Genomic DNA, 13,960 nt, shown 5'->3' on the forward strand with positions numbered 1-13,960 from the left:
GGCTATTCACGGTAGGGAACATGAAAGTAATAAAAATAAGATAAGTAGAATATATCAAGCCATTCCTTAGTTCCTTGGTCATATTAGATGTTTTCTGGGTGACAATATTGTTCATTAGGCCAAGGATTGCAAACTACCCATGTGTCACAACAGATCGAACCAGAGAGAGAAGAATATGAAAGACCAACGACATAAGAGGAAAAAGGATCAACAAATAAAAATTTTGAGGAGAAAAGAGTAGCAAGGAACTACCATAAAAAACTAAGCCCTACATGGTCTCGGGGGGGCATATGGTTTCATCACGAGTTGCATAGAAATCTTTAATTATGCAGCCCCATTGAGAAGTGTTAACAAATAAAAATATGCATTTTTAGAGATGCATATGTTCAGGGGGGAGTTCAATAGGTTTGATGTATTTATTTTTATTTCTAATTTATTTCCATTCCAATTTTATTTTAGTTGTATTAGCCATATTGTTACTGATGGCTTTTGGAGCAACTGCATATTGCGTTATTGTTGATGTTTTTGGAGATATGAAAGCCACATAGTTGTCTTATGTTCATGGTCAAGGCATGATGGAGGATCACACATTCAAAGGGAGGATTGTTGCTTCCTAATGGAGTTGTATATGTTTAACATTGTGTTCCTATGTAGGAGAATGCAGTGGATATATTTGACATTGATTTGATGCGGGGAAGAATTTTGTTGTTGCTACTACATATTGCAGGATGGTGTGATTATATGACATAGTTGGTACGTTGATAGTGCTCATATTGAAAAAGTCAAATTTATATCATATTTTTCTATATATAGCTTCCATGGAGATCAGATGATGTGTTGGAGATATTTCATCTAGAGTATGCATGCTATTCCTCATGATTTATATTCTTCATGTATCATGTTGTTTCTCATGTGTTTTTGGATGGATGAGACATGAGGAAGATCATTGTTGCTACTCATGATGTTTTGATACATGTTGATGATGAAATTATATGTTTCTCAAAATTCTTTATAGCTATATTTTATGTTTATTTTGTGGATGTTGTTGATGTATAGTGATTATTTGTTGCTCACTAGTTTCCTTCTTTTGCCTCATTTATGATATGCTTTTCACCTATGTTGAGTAGTGTTGGCTTGAGGGGGCCTGACCTAGGCTCAACATTAATTAGCCAAAAAAATCCCTACACTATTGGCCCTTTCAACATGAGCCCACATAGCGGGGACCAAAGTCTCACCCGAAGCAATATGGGGGGATGCTGGAACCAAGTTTCTGCACCTTGACATGGTCGAGATGACGGTTTACTCCTCTTATTCCTACCTTCGTGCAGTTCTCTTAGCTCTAGGGTTTTCCAGACAAGCCCTCTATTCTGCCCTTCAATACCTTCGCGAAAGGGCACAATCGACCTTCGCACATCCCTAACCTACGGCTCAGGTACTTTCGCACTAGTATGGCAGCGTACCGCGCAAATTCCCCAAATTAGTCTAAGTGTTTTACTTATCTTCTTAGATAATCACTGTTAGTACTGCGTAAATAGATATACTTAATTGCATTTAGTTATCTAATGTAATTACATTCATTCGTACATCATATAAGTAGGATAAAGGAAATTCATACGTAAAATGACAAGATGCATTAACCATAACAAAGGCACAGGAATTGCAGAATATTTCTCTTTATTGATATCTTCCAAGTGATTAGAGACTCTATCCACCCTGCACACACAACTATAGGGGTCCGCACACTCAGCTATAGACTTCCACTCTAGGCCTCTACACACTCAGCTATAGAGCCTCTACCTAAGCTAAGACCCAAGACTTAGACTTCTTACTTCAAAGCTACGACTCTCCTACATTACTTCTCACTCTAACTACTTAGAGCTTAACTCTTTTTACACAATCCCATGGTCCACAGACCATGGGTAGATCTCTTACAACTGAATTTAATTTACAAAACTAAGGGTGGACAACCCTTTATGAATTATGACACCTTCCTACTCTATGACCAAAAAATGTGGATTCTTTACAAGTTTATTACAAAATTTCACCAAAATATGGGATTTTAGCCCCAAAACTGTCCTTGGGATATCCCATTCCCAATAGGCCCCCAACACAAACATCATGACTCTCCCTCGAGTCACTCGGTAGGCACAGAGATATTTGCACAAAGCCCTTCCAGCTCAACCCATATGACTGCAACCTCGGTCGTGCACTAAGCTGCTTCCTGCTTCGCGTATTCCACTATCTACTTAATCACTGCTCTTGCGCTGTCAACCTGAAGCTTTTTCTGTGTTGCTTGCAGGATTGTAAGCTTTCCTTCAATAGATCCTATCACTATGTAAGCCTCCACTAGCCAAGGCTTCATTCTCGCCTTCAGCACTACTTCCTTGTGTAGCACTGCATCCACCTATTCCTTCAGCTGCTTGGCCTCTTACAGTATAGCTAGTCTCTGTGTCAGCGCGACTGTTCGCATTGTGCCCTTAACCTCATCATAGCACTATTGTAGCTCACACACTTCCCTCTCTAGCCTATGAATATTGGGGTCCTCTTGCAAGCTTGTCAGGACCTCAAATGACTACTCAAACAACTGCGTGCAGTCTACTACTACACCATCCACCACTACTACTGCCTCTGTGATAGCGGTTGTCCGATGTTCCTTCACTTCGGGCGTAGTTGAAGGATGGGCCCTCATATGTAACTCTGTAATTTTTAGGTTCAACTCCAACTGAACCCGCACCATCTCAGTCCAAGTGTCGCACACCCCCGAGGCCAACTTGTGGATGTGGACCTCAATGGGGTCCTCCTCTAGAACGGCCAATTCAAGGACCATTCGACATGCCTCCTCAACGACCTGCATAATCCACTTACTGTGATTGGTTGCCTCAGTCTCAGTGGTGATGGAAACATTTCTATGTAGGGCCATCTACTTGTTGTTGATATACTGTTCACTAATTACCTGGAGGTCATGGTGCTCTCAGGCCCTTAGTTCTATAATTACTCCATCCTGCAAGAGGTGGAGCGCTTCTCATGGGAGCGATACCACGTTCAATTCTACTCCATTTAGGGTGCTGACAGTGAGCCTGTCAGCCTCATTATCTACATTCAGTGCTCCATCCGGTAGGACTATCAAACTGGAAGCCTTTGTGTGCAGCATATCGGCAACCTTCGAAGTGCCGATACCCAAGCTAGTAGATACCATGCTAGCCTGCATCGTGCGGGTCTGTAACTCTTGTAACCCTATCTGGATGGCCCCCAAGATGATCTGTTGTTGCTTCTCAAATTGTTGCAGGGCCTTCGCAGTGACATCCCTTACTGTGTCACTAATATCATGTAAATCACCCTCTATTAATGTGATGGGGTCCAGCGAGGTGTTGGTCACCTTTTATTTCTTCTTGGACCCTCCCTTCTCTAGCTCTCTTGGGGGCTTTATGCGGGTGGACGTCTCCTGAGGGTCTGCGCCATGTTGCTCTGTTCCTTCCTCTGTGTTAGGTGAAGGTGACCTCACGCCTTTGTCAAAGCCCTCCTTTGTCCCACCTATCTATTTCCCTATCTTTTGTGTAGCCTCGCACTCCACCTGGGCATTATCAACAGGCTCTTTTTTTTTCTTCTCAGCCAACTGTGCCATCTTAAACTTGGCGTCCTCCTTTTCTTCTACACGGTGGACTTGCTCCCGCCCACCGCCAAGTCTGTGGTAGTGCGCCACTCTGTCAGCCATTGATCAAGCACTGCATCAATGGCGTCATCTGTTGTCAGATAGGGAAAGTGTTATGAAACCAACTCACAAAAAGATAGAAAAGATAGATCAACGCCTTAGAAATAAGCCTCTTCAAGGGGGAAACCTCCTTTACAGTACACAAATGAACAATTCTTACATGATTCAAATGAAAAAACCTCCTTTCTACAGATGGGAGTCCAATGGGACAAAATATAACCAAGCCAACCTAACAATAATAATATAAAGGCATAAAAATAACAATAGTGGGATTCCATGGGGCACAATAATAACAATATGGGGACAATAGGGGCACAACAATAACAATAAGGGATACAATGACAATAGTAATGGGGGAATCACTAGTATTATAGGGACCTAACATGCCCCTCTCCTTCAAAATAGTGTTTTCCTCAATGGTTGAGTAGTTCTGGGTGCTTCTGTATAAAACTCTCATCCTCCCATGTGGAATATTCAATGGGTAAGTTCTTCCACTTGATGAGATACTCTAAAATTGATCGATTTCGTAGTTGTTGAATTCTTGTTTCTTTGACTACTTTAGGTTCCAATATGATTTTTCCTTCCTCATCAAGTTCTAGCAATATTGTTTGAACTGGAATCTTGTCACCTATAACCTTCATTAAGCATGAAACATGGAAAATTGGTTGCACTCAGGAAGCTACAGGAATTTCCAATTTGTATGCCATAGTACTTATATTTTGCAACACCTTGTACGGACTATAATACTTTGGTGATAATTTATTATCCTTCTTAGCTTGCTTGAGGGAAATTTGTTTATATGGTTGTGGTCGTAGGAATACCTCAATCTAATGGTCAAACTGAGATAGTAAACAAAAGGGTTCAATGATGGAGCACATTGAGGACTTCCAAAAATTGAATATAAGGGTAAAAGATACAACAAGATCCTAGTACCTCTGATACCAAATCTTATGAAACCAACTCACAAAAAGATAGAAAAGATAGATCAACGCCTTATAAATAAGCCTCTTGGATGGGGCAACCTCCTTTACATTACAGAAATGAACAATTCTTAGATGATTCAAATGACAAAACCTCCATTCTATATATAGGAGTCTAATGGGACAAAATATAACCAAGCCAACCTAACAACAATGATATAAAGCACAAAAATAACAATAGGATTCTATGGGGCACAATAATAACAATATGGGGACAATAGGGGCACAACAATAACAATAAGGGATACAATGACAATAGTAATGGGGGAATCACTAGTGTTATAGGGACTTAACAGAAAGTCATACCATTCTTGTGCAAGTTCCTTCCACGCCCTAATGGATACTCAATGGAAGTCGGATTTAAATTCAGAATAGCCCTGCAGGTTAGCATACACCATTGGAGATAATCACGGCTTGTGATTGATGGCCATCTGGATGTTCATCTCCATCAAGATCCAAAATATCTTGATTTCCCTAACTCACTTCACGTCATTGGTCACCCATAGCGAAGCATACTTTGCTGCTTTTGGGAGGTCTAGTGCAACTGAAAGGAACTGGATGTCTTCTGGTAGCTCCCACTCTACTAGCACAATTGACATCAAGAGCCATGCATAGTGGAACATCTTGCTAAGCTCTTGTGCTTCATAGCAGGTTGCCAAGAACTCTCCATGAAGGTATTCTGACCAGTTGAACTGGACTCCTTCAGTGCATTATGCTGCAAGTGCGACTAAAGGCACCTACACCTTATCGGCGTGACACTTTATCATCACTTTCCCTGCGAGGATCTGCGTGGCTACCTTCATAGTGGCGTCGCAGATGTTGGATGTAACATACCCGTGCAGCTTCTTCACCAGTTTAAATGTTTCCTTCATTGATTCTACGAGAGCCTGCTCACCACCTTTTCTGCCAAAGATAATGGCCTGATTCTCTCCTATATACAGCAAGCATGTTATTCGGTGAATCAACCTATCAGTGATGGGTATTGGCTCCTCCAGCCACATACACCCATCATGCACTAAGCACAGCATATGCTTAATGACCAAAACTATCACTGGGGTGCAATTGTATTGCGGAACCCAGAGCGGGTTGAGCAACCCTACTTTTTCTACTCCCTTGAGCCACCTTTGTGGCTCTAATGCAGTCATTCCCATATTCATATCAATGGTGCGGCACATCAGCTACTCAGTCACCAGGTGTGGAAACTTCTCGGTATCCATCAAGTCCTAGTCTTCAAGGTTCAACATCGGCATTGGTGCCAAGCACGGACCGTTGAAAATAATATCATACAGCAATAGAGGGTTCACAAGGGAGTCTTGCTCTGATCGATTCCCTTTGGTATCTTTGTCTTAGGTTTGTGTAAAGGGACATACTTTGACGACCAAGTAATAGGGTCTGCACCCTGGGCTTCAACCTCCTCCACTTCATCTCCCACATCCTCATCGTCCATCAGGATTTCTTCAATGTCTTCCTCCTCTTGTTCTAAGTTTATGGCCTTGCCTTTCTCTTGTGTAGTGTGCTTTGGTGGGTTTCTCCTCAGCAATATGCACACCGGTATGGCAGACTACTTTCTATTCTTATCCATCACGGTCTCCTTGGTTGGGGTTTTGGTAGCATTCTTGATGATTTAGGGACTTCAACAAGCCCCTCGGTGACCTCAGAAGCAGCTACTTCTGCCTCCATCTCAAATTTTAACAATGATTCTTCGGTATCTCTACCTTTTGCAGGTTCCAAAATGATTTTATTCAAGAAGTCTACTATTTCCATTAGCAAAGTCTCAAATAATTTAGTTGATATTAGAAGCTTGTAGTGCTAATGATTCATGTGTGCCTGAGAGCTCAACAACTCAATTCTCAAAATGCCAGGTGTTTCTTGCTAGATAGCCACTTGTAATTTATAGGGCATTTTGAATCCAAATCCGACCGCTCCCCCCAAATTCAGTTCATTAATTTCAGACTGGTGGTAGATTTTCAAGGATCTAAGCCTTAAATTTCATCTTAAATGTTGTTCGCCCGCTCCATTTGGCCACACCTCTGCTGTCAAATCATGAACAATGACTTTAGAAGTCACTTTCTGGCCAACCTGCGTGATTTATCCCTGGGTAGTGCATCTTGCTCTGCATTTCCGCAGACCCTATGACACTTCCTTGCTTCACACAAACCTCAAATCACGCAGCTCCCCAATCTGGGCAGTGTAGTTTATAGTCCCGTGCCTCCTTTCAGCTACCTGGAGTGCTAAGACTTTGCTACCTTCATCTAGTCACATGGTCGGAGGTTGTCATAGGTCCCAATCACTTCACTGAGCATTAAAAACCTTGGTCAACACATTTTCAAGCACTTTATTGAATGTTTCCACCATCCTGTTAGCATGCAGGTGATAAGGCGTACTCTTTTGGTGATATACTTGAAATTCCTCCATCAGTGCGCTGATTGTCTCATTCAGAAAGTGCATACCGTGATCACTCATCAAGATCTTTGGATAGCCAAATCGCATCAGTATGTGCTCAAAGAGGAACTTTGTGGTGATCGCACCTATACAATCCTTCACAGGCTCTGCCTCCAGCCAACAGGTCAAATACTCTGTCATGGTGATAATGTACCTTGCTCCCATATTTCTTTCTGGCTGAATGCGTCCAACAAAATCTATCGCCTGCTTCTAGAAGGGTTGCAACATCATATATGGATTCAAAGGCATCTCAACCCTTTGGGATGGCCTTTGAGTCCTTTGACATACATCACACACCTTGCAATGCACTTTTGAGTCATGATCGAGTGTTGGCCACCACAACCCTATGTGTAGAATCTTCTGTGTAGTTGCTCTTCTTGCATAATGTCCTCCTGTAGTGCCCCCATGAGCATTCGTGAGGATGCTACTTCTTTCAAACTTAGGTACATATCATGGTAATATCTCATCAGACCCCATTTTGTATAGATGCCCAGCAATGATAGAGATATCTACCACACGCACCATTAATTCCTTCTTTTGTTGGACAGTGTATCCTTCTAGGGTAGTTCCTATTGCTAGGAAGTGTATTATGTCCTCAAAATGACCATCCGTGATGCGCACTACAAATTGTTGCACGTTAAGTAATCCTTCCTCCAAATTAGTGGGATCTTCCCCTGTTTCAATGCACGACAGATGCTTTTGTCCCGCGTTCAGTCGTCGAGGCTTCACAATAACTTCAAAATCATATCCGTGGAACAATAAGAGCCACTTGCAAATTCTCCCACCCAACACAAGCTTATTGACCAGGTACTTTAGTGCGGAGTGATTTGTATACATTTTAAAATGGCCACCCAACAAGTACTGCCTAAACATGTGGAGCGCATACATCATGGCTAACCCTTAGCACTTGGTGGTGGAATAGTTCTTCTCTACCTTGGATAACCTTTTGCTTGTAAATGCAATAGGATGGTCTAAGTCTTCTCCGCCAACCTGTGCCAGTACTTCTCCCAGCACTATACATGATGCATTGATATGTACATGAAATTCCTTCTAATTTAGAAAGACTAGAATCGGCGTGGCGACCATCTTTTCTTTCAATATAGCCAAGCTCTTCTTACAATCCTCATTCCAGTAGAATGCGACATCCTTCTTCAACAATTTCTCCATACGTGCAGTGATCTGGGCATAGCCTTTGATAAACTTTATGTAATACCCCTTATGTCCTAAGGTAGTGCGTAGCTGCTTCATCCTTTGTGCTTCTAAGTTTAGTATCACTATGATCTTGGTGGGATCTACCATCATTCCTTGTCTGCAAACCACATGACCCAACAGAGTCCCAAAAGGAACACAAAATAGAGACTTCTTTAGATTGAGCGCAATTTGGTGTCTAAAACAGGTATCTAGCATTAGGCACAAGCTTGCTACATGGCATTTTACCAGCCAAATCATAGTCCAGTCATCAAAGTATACCTCTAAGAACTTCTGAATAAATTCCTTAAACGTAGCAATGACTACACGCGAGAAGATCGTAGGTGCATTCTTCAAGACAAATGGAATTATAGTGTACTCAAAAAGACCCCACTTAATGACGAAGGTTGTCTTGCTCGTGTCCTCCGGTGCGATTTTGATCTAGTGGTACCCAGAGAACCCATCAAGGAAGGAATATGATTCCTGTCCACCTACATTTTCCAACACTTCATCAGTGAACGAAGTCAAGAAAGGATCATGTATGTAAGCATCATTCAGCTTTCTGAGATCCACACATATCCTTATTTAATCCTTCTGCTTCTTTCCTATACCACCATTGGGCTTACCTAGTCAGATTCTTCCACAGGTTTGATGATGCTTGTCGCAAGCATCTTGTCTAACTCTAAGTGTACCTTCTCCTTATACTTCAGATTGAGATGGTAAGGCCTTTGCTTAACTAGCTCTGTGTCGGGCTTCAATGCGATCTTCATAACATCCAAGCCCACGATTATCCCCTTTAGATCCATGAAATTGGTAAGGAATAAATCCTGGTACTCACAGAGTAATTCACTGAAATTATCGACCATTGCATCGTCTAAGTAGTCTCCAATATTTGCGAATTTCGGTTCTGCCTCCATACCAATGTTTACTTGTTTTGTTTTCAATAAAGCGGTTATATCAAGGTTCTCAATCTACGGTCCTTCAAACTTGTGGTGACATTCTATTTCTGGAATATTAATCTTTTGTGGATCCTCATCCTCTTCTTTAGTGGTTACATTATAGCATCTCAGCACGTGACTTAGCTTGAGTTTCCCACGCAAACTGAATTAGGTTCAAAGGGTCCTCTGGTATCCTAAAGATTGGTGCTTTTACCTCTTGTAGCACCTCATCAATAGAGTCAAACCCATCTTCATAAATGAATGTCATTATGAATACTTTGTACAAAATATCCCATTCACTAGTACCATGGCGAAGCTCTGTTTCTATGTACCAATTCATTGGTACAACATCCAGGGTTTGACAAAACAAGTGCACCCATTCAGGTTGGGGCTTCACTCCATAAGCCTGGGTCCATTTGGCTAAATGCACGTGCGGATCGTCCTACCCATTATACTTGTTTATCATTTGCATCTTAGGCTTCCCAAATTGTGTTCTCATCATCCTCCTACATTTGCACCAATCATCAAAACTTCTGTTATGCGTACCCCACCATCTTGCAGGCATAGCACTCTGTGTCCAATCTAATTCCTGGAAGTGCTACTTTTCTGGTACCTCCTTCTCAAATGCATCCAAAATGGTATCTACCTCCTTAAGGCCATCATAAGTAGGCATATATCTTACCTTTGATGACACATAGTGCAACAATCAAGTCATCATGTTGCAATTCAGCATAGTCACTTCATGTAACCAATTCTCCCAGTTCTCTAACTCTTCATTGGAGTCCAAAGTGCAGGAACTCTCACGATCCCATGTGATTCATTCATAGGTGGTGGGATTCACCCAATCTTGGTCTCATGATTTTATCTTATTGTTATAGACATTTTTGGGCACTGCAACCCCAAGCATAAAATGTCCATAAACCAAGGGCTCCTAAGTCCCTAAAAGTGTTGTTCCAACCCCTAAAGGAACAAGGTCAACTGATTACAGCTTCTCCTAGAAGTTCTCCATGAAAAACTACTTAGAATTGGTCAAAACTGGATCATTTCACCTGCTCCATAGGCAAAGTGGGTTGCATCTCACCTAAATACACTCAGTGGGTGCATTGCATTTCAGAAAGCCCTTCTATGGGGTGCGATGGGCGAGAAGAGACAAATGGCAGTGTCAATCCGCAAGGTGGAGAAGCATGGAATCTTCCAGAAACTTCTCCTGTGACACTTGCCTCACTAAATTCGACCAAGGATGAGTAAGAGATCATCAATCTCTAAGTGGAAGCAAGAACTATCAGAGGGAAGACACTAATCAAATCACAAGCTGACTCATCTCCCTTACAGACATCTATATATGGATCCCTCATCCCAGAGATCCAGAGGCTGTAATTTTACATCTTGTAAGGAATTGTTGTTGGTTTCTTGAGGTAAAATCATAGTTTTGGGTGATCTAAGCTTTGCATGAGGTGAAGAAGGGCTTACCTGCTGAGAGGATGATGTTGGGTCAGAACAACTGGTTGTAACTCTCTTGGCTCTTTCTTGATTACCAATAAATCTATTTAAGTTTTCCTCCATACTCTTGTGTAATTTATGTTTTGTGCATTTGTATGGTCAATTTAAATCTGATCCTAGATTGTTTATGATAATAGATCCATGTTCTCGTATAGTGTTATGCTTCTTTGATTCTACAGGTACTCTGTGAAGCTGGGTATACAAGAAAGTAAGTAGCAAAGGACTATCAGAAGGGAGAGGAATCGAATAAGGAACCAAGCACAAGATAGAGGTTCGTCTCCTTTATTCTTCTCTCATCTATCTTTCATAAAGGAAAACGAAAGTAGTTTTACTTTGTTTGTTTCTAAGGTAGCTACCCTCCTTAGTGGGATTATCAGTTCTGAATAGACACTTTTCCCTGTAACAAAATGGCGATTCTGCTGGGGAGCGACTAGGTTGTTTTTTTATCTACATTTGTTTACTTTATAAACTTACAGACGGAGCCTGAAGTTGAGCCAGGTAGCCTTCGAACTGCATTTGCTCTGCAAATGCAAAGTAGATAAATGTCGCTTCAGTCAATCTCCAGGTTTTGTTTATGAATTAAACAACTGATTTACAAACTCTCTAATCTCCCTTGTGGTGGCTCTAGTAATCTATTTGGATCTACCCCTGTGATTGATTTACTGATTACCACTTGCTCGGCCAAAATCCCTGAACTGAACTGCAAACTGTGACCCGGAACCCAAGAAAAGTCTTGTCCCTGGCCCAGTGCACTTTCTGTTCTATGAATCTCAAATTCAGCGCACTTCCTGAGTGTAGTAGGTGCGCTGCATTTCAAATTCACTGTGTTACAGGTGCGCTGATCAGACTAGGCATTGTTCCTAAATTTTGGTTTCTGTGTTCACTCTTTTCAGATCTATTCAAGATTTTTGCTGCCTGTAGTCAGTACACCTCTATTTGAAACCCCTTTCCTTGTTGTTATTCTGCCTCCATTGTGCAAAGAACTGTAAATGTTTTTGTGTATTTGTTGAGTCATTTTCAGTTCTCCTTTACAAAGAAGTAACGTAGTTGTACTGTCGTTTCTTGATTTGAAAGTGTCGCAAGTGTCGTTTTCAGTCATAGAAGAGAATCTAATTGTTCTTGATAGTTGATTACCTTGTTACTATTGTATTCGATCTGAATTAATAGTTTTTCTAGTGTCGAAAGAAAGTTTTCATTTCCAATTCGCAAAGTGTCGTCATTGTCTTCATTTTGATTTTGAAAAGAAACTTATTAGTAATTGTCGCTTTGAAAAATAATTCAGATTTGCGCATTAGATTTCTTTTAATCATTCACATATTAAGAAGGCTGAAACCAAATACATGCATGTGCATTTTCATTTAGACTGTTTGATTGGTTTGATTTAGGACGGTGCATATAGTGTGTGCTCTTCGCTCTTTGGTGAAAGAATACTGTCTCTCTTTCCTTAGTAGCTAGGATTTTCATTGCACAAAGAAGATAAAAAGATTGTTTATCATCTTAGATTGCATTTTAGGAATTGTACATCTACATCACATGGTGAACCTGAAAGGCGAATTTCTTAAGCAAGATCAACTATAAAATAAATTTAATGAATCTAACAACGCTTTGGAACCTAACACACAACATCTAGAAGTCTAGGCTAGAGACGTATTCCGGCATCGTAAAGCCTGGTAACTATTGTTCTCACTATTGGTTGGGTGATTCCTCCACTTTGAGACGATAAGTGCTAATACGGACTTGTGCTCCCACGTACCGTCGAGTATATTTTGGGATACCACAATAGGATTAATCCTTTATCCATAGGAAGCCGTGCCTGCCGCCCTATCGATCGCAATGCACTGAACACAGCATTCGGGAAGATTGACTGCCGTACAGTAAAAAGTATTCTGTAGTTTTGTGATTGGTTTGGTAATCCCTCTGCCTAGATTTCTAGAGCAGTCCCTTTCATTCCTTTTCAGACTACTTAATGGAAAAGGTCCATCTGAGCACTTGTCACTTCAAGCTCATTAAAAATCGAAGGCGACTAGAGTCATCTTTTGTTTTTTCTCGACTCTTTAAAATTGAAAAAAAAAGTTGTGTCAAAGCGTCTAAAATTTATTTTAAACGGAATAATCATCACCTTTCCTACGTTGGTCTTAGTTTGAGAGAATGGAGTCCACTAACCAAGGAGTTCCCCTTGGAGGAAATCCTAGTCCTTTCTCCTCTTGGGGAGATGTTGGTGCACCCCATATGCCCACATTGTCACTTCCAGGATTGACGATTGGCTTGACTGTATGGCTTTTCTCAACCTCCGTCGTTCAGAACACCGCAATTCCTGAACAATCGAGTCAGCAACTAGACAATTCTAGAGTTACCCCCCAACCCTCTACTTTGTCTAATTCTTCCTCTCATTCTTCCTCTTCGCTTGATGAGGCTGGTAAAGCCAAAAATCAAATACCTGAGAAGAAGAAGGAAAAGAAGAAGAAAGAGCCAAAGGCGAAAAGGGGCAACCAAGCGTCGTCTAGCGAAAATCCACACACTGCACTGACCAGGCCTAAATCGCCATGTGTCATTTGCAAAGGAGACCACTATCATAGAGATTGTCCCTGCATCCCTCGGATCTTAAGGGACTGGTCTCCTCGTTTGCACAACACGGTGTCATCAACCTCTGATGATCATGTTGAAAGCACACCGTCGACTAGTGAAAGTGAAGCCCCTGGACAGAAAGGAAAGTGCAAATTTCCTTGTAAACTGTGTGAAGGCGATGACGCCGTCCACCATTGTCCCTTCTTAGATGAGGCTAAAAGAGTTTTGGACGATTTTCCGGTTTCACCGTTACGACTTCCTCTTGGATATAAGAAACTCTTGTCGAGTCTGTCACTAGTTGAAAACCTGGCTGACCCGCCCAGGTGGTCGGCCGAAGCATCTATCATTGAAGATAAACCATTTGAACCCATACTAGACGAAAGTCAAAAGGTCGAGGCGGCAGTTGACCCGGTCTTACCTTCAAAGGTTCCATCTTCAGATGATACAGTCACTGAAGAGAACAAGGATGACACCATCCAAATTCTTTTCGTAAACACAGACTCTGATGAACATGGGGGAAATTTACCCATTCCTTTACCGTAGGAAGGAAGTTCGTCAGAGTCGTACCCAGCCGTCTATTCGGTCCCACCTCCAAGCAACCTAGTTGTTTCCTTCGACTGGAATCAGCTAGGCAGACC

This window comes from Pinus tabuliformis, chromosome 4_1, assembly GCF_031772625.1.
Source record: "Pinus tabuliformis cultivar Carrire ecotype Pingquan chromosome 4_1, CPIR1, whole genome shotgun sequence".
Classification (NCBI taxonomy): domain Eukaryota; kingdom Viridiplantae; phylum Streptophyta; class Pinopsida; order Pinales; family Pinaceae; genus Pinus; species Pinus tabuliformis.